This window comes from Ornithorhynchus anatinus, chromosome 4, assembly GCF_004115215.2.
Source record: "Ornithorhynchus anatinus isolate Pmale09 chromosome 4, mOrnAna1.pri.v4, whole genome shotgun sequence".
Lineage (NCBI taxonomy): Eukaryota > Metazoa > Chordata > Mammalia > Monotremata > Ornithorhynchidae > Ornithorhynchus > Ornithorhynchus anatinus.
In genome coordinates, this window is record NC_041731.1 from 57,282,766 (window position 1) to 57,287,022 (window position 4,257).

A 4,257-nucleotide genomic window follows, 5' to 3' on the forward strand; every position below is an offset into this window, starting at 1 on the left:
TGACTGAATGAATGAACTGAACCTTAAGTAACTTTAAGTCAATTGGTAATGTCAGATTTGGTGGTCCTGTACAGAGTCGCTTAATTTGTTTGGTTTTCTGATTTGCGTTTTTACATTCATTGCTCATGTAGGCAGGGAATGTGTCTACTAATATTACAGTGTAGTCCCCTAAGCATTTAGTACAGTGCTCTGGGCACATTAAGCACCCAGTAAATATGACTAATTGCTTCAGAAAAATGACTTCATACTCACCTCCTGAGACATAAACCACCGATCAGAGCACCCCAAAACTAGCATCATTAAAAGTTCATTGTTTCAAGCCCACATAACAAGAGAAAGGAAACCGAATGGAAAAGATAATAATAATAATGTTGGTATTTGTTAAACGCTTACTATGTGCAGAGCACTGTTCTAAGCGCTGGGGTAGATACAGGGTAATCTGGTTGTTCCAGGTGAGGCTCACAGTTAAACCCCATTTTACAGATGAGGTAACTGAGGCACAGAGAAGTTAAGTGACTTGCCCACAGTCACACAGCTGGCAAGTGGCAGAGCTGGGATTCGAACCCATGACCTCTGACTCCCAAGCCCGGGCTCTTTCCACTGAGCCACGCTGCTTACTATGATCAATAGTATTATAATAAGGTAATAATAATGAGTTGGTTACCCCAGATGGAATCAACAAATCTTATTTACTGATCACTTACTGTGCACAGAGCAATGTAGTAAGCATTTGGAAGAGTAGTAATAATAAATAATAATAATGGTATTTGTTAAGCGCTTACTATGTGCCAGGCACTGTACTAAGCACTGGGGTGGATACAAGCAAATTAGGTTGGACACAGTCTCTGTCCCACATGAGGGTTCCAGTCTCAAACCCCATTTTACAGATGAGGTAAAGTACAATATAATGACAATCATAATAATAATAATGCTGACATTTGTTAAGCGCTTACTATGTGCCAAGCACTGTCCTAAGCGTTAGAATAGATACAAATTAATCAGGTCAAACACAGTCCCTGCCCCACATGGGGCTCAGAGTGTAAGTGGGAGGGAGAACAAGCATTGAATCCCCATTGGGAAGCAGCGTGATTCAGTGGGGAGACCCTGGGTTTGGGAGTCAGAGGTCATGGGTTCTAATCCCGGCTCCGCCGCTCGTCAGCTGTGTGACTTTGGGCAAGTCACTTCACTTCTCTGGGCCTCAGCGACCTCATCTGGAAAATGGGGATGAAAACTGTGAGCCCCACGCGGGACAGCCTGATCACTTTGTATCCCCCCAGCACTTAGAACAGTGCTTTGCACATAGTAAGTGCTTAACGAATGCCATTATTATTGTTATTATTTTGCAGCAGAGAAAACTGAAGGGATTTGCCCAAGATCCCCCGGCAGGCGGGTGGCAGAGCCGGGATCCAGGTAGGAGGCAGAAGCCCAAGCTCAAGCCCAACATCACAGCCCTAAGAGAGCTCTTGTCCTCCCTGATTGAGTCTCCTTGTTTGTAAAATGCGAGCTAGCGTAATTCCTGCCCACTTATTACGTCAGCGTGTGTCATCAGACACAAACCATTTTCACGAGCCGCATCAGAGTGTGTGTACAGCGATGACAGGGTCAGGCCGAACTCTCTGAGCAGCAGAGCGGACAGATGCAAGAGAGCTGCCGGTGCTCTAGAAAGACAGTCGTCATAAATACTTGAGGGATTTTTAGGGGGAGACGGGAAAGGGATTCTAAAAAAAAGAAAAAATCCCTGGGAATATGAAGGTTGATGCATCTGGGGGGGATTTAATCTTTGTATCATTTTCCAATGCTGGTCCTTTTCATCTGCCAAACATACATAAACATCGGACAGCAGCTGGGGTTTATACATTCTTGGTGTCAAATTAATTTGCCGGAGGCTGAAGCCAGGCTCTGTCCGTTACTAGGTAACAGCTTCAAAACCAGGGTTAACTCTAGGTTCTGTCTAATAGGGAAAAGACTATATCTATGCTATAGCGGCGTGAAGGTGTCTTTGAATGTTGCCTCTCCCAGCTCTGGGCTGAGCGAGGTGGTGGGGGCACATATCACTGCATATGGGATAGTTAAAAAGAATAATAATAACCGTGGCATTTGTTAAGCACTTACTCTGTGCCAGGGACTGTACTAAGCACTGAGGTAGATCCAAGCAAATCAGTTTGGACGCAGTCCCTGTCCCACATGGGGCTCACAGTCTTAATCCCCATTTTCCAGATGATGTAATTGAGGCCCGGAGAAGCTAAATGACTTGGCTCCTCTATCTCTTCTGACCAAAACCTACCGTTGACTATTTCCTGATTAACTCTCCCATCTGTTTATTCATCACATCATCCACTCGGCACCCATCCCTTTATATTTCTATACATTTGTCATTTTATTTAGTCATTTGTTCATTCTTTCATTCAGTCGTATTTATTGAGAGCTTACTGTATGCAGATATGGCAATTATTATTACTCATCATTTGTCCCCCATGAGCTGCTAAGCTCCTTGAGCACAAGCATCACGTCTCTGACTTTTGCCTTTCTCCAAGTTCCAGGTATATCGTGCTCTGAATGCAATAGCTCCACAAATGAATACTGCTAGTACTGATATTGATTCTGCATTCACTTGCTATTTATCCATTTCCTCCCCCGACATTCTCCCTCCCAAACTAATAAAATATAAAGGAACAAGCTTTCAGAAGGTTTTTCCCTCTGTTTGAATTTGCTTTTGGAATACAGGAGAGTCTGTAGTTAAGGGTCATTCAATCGATGGTCTTTATTGAGCACTTCCTGTGTGCTCAGCATTGTACTGAGCACTTGGGAGGCTACAATACAAAGAAGTTGGTATAGACAATCCCTTCCCATAAGGAGCTTACAGAAAAGAGGAAAGAGGTGAGGGTTACCAGTCTCATCCCGTCTCTGTGGAATAAAATACCTTGTTTTTCCTCTCTCCCTCTCTTTACGCCTCAGACGCTTGCGGAGTCATGCCATGAACCCTCTGCCTGGAAAACTAGGCGTGCACTAATAGCGTGATTATTTTCAAAAGAAGCAGTGATAGTTGGCAATCAGAAATATGTTGGATACGTTTTTGCTCACTGCCCAAAAGTGGGTGACTCAATTATCGACCAAGATGTTTCAAACGGAGAAGGAAACTAATCAAAGATGGCACCTCTTTAATACAAGCTGCCCCTGTACCATGCCATTTATCAACTTCATATGGTCTGAAGAAATAAATGAAATTTGTTGTTATTATCTATGGTCTTTTGAATTCCAGTGCCACCCAGGGAAGTTTTAAGTACAGAACTGTCATAATGTCAATACGTAGCTAAGAATGCTAACGTAGCCTTACGATCCTAATTATACTTCCCAACTGTCAACCTTATTAGAACCATGAAAACTTGATATGCCAAGATTAATGTTCTAATAATAATAATAATAATGTTGGTATTTATTAAGCGCTTACTATGTGCAGAGCACTGTTCTGAGCGCTGGGGTAGACACAGGGGAATCAGGTTGTCCCCTGTGGGGCTCACAGTCTTCATCCCCATTTTACAGATGAGGTAACTGAGGCCCAGAGAAGTGAAGTGACTTGCCCACAGTCACACAGCTGACAGGTGGCAGAGCCGGGATTCAAACCCATGACCTCTGACTCCAAAGCCCGTGCTCTTTCCACTGAGCCACGCTGCTTCTCCAGTGAAAGACATGCCCAGATAAAAATACTATGGTCAAGGCCTCATGTTCTCTTGAAATTTATGAACTTTAAACTTTGTCTTGTGATCAGCTTCAACCTTTCAACCAACTTGTCTTGGTTTATGAATACTTTTTTAACACTGATAACTATTGCTGATAATTTATAAGCAAAGATAGCTCGGATTTGCACGGTCATCTTTTCTCCCGAGGAATCACTTAACTAGCGTTAACTGTCCTCGGTACCATGAATTCTGTTTTTACGGCTACTCGGTGGAATAGAGAAGCAGCGTGCTCAGTGGAAAGAGCCCGGGCTTGGGAGTCAGAGGGCATGAGTTCAAATCCCGGCTCTGCCACTTGTCAGCTGTGTGACTGTGGGCGAGTCACTTCACTTCTCTGGGCCTCAGTTACCTCATCTGTAAAATGGGGATTAACTGTGAGCCTCACGTGGGACAACCTGATTACCCCGTATCTACCCCAGCGCTTAGAACAGTGCTCAGCACATAGTAAGCGCTTAACAAATGCCAACATTAATTAATTAGCTCCTTGAAAGCAGATGCTACCCAAGATGAGCTCAGGTAAAAA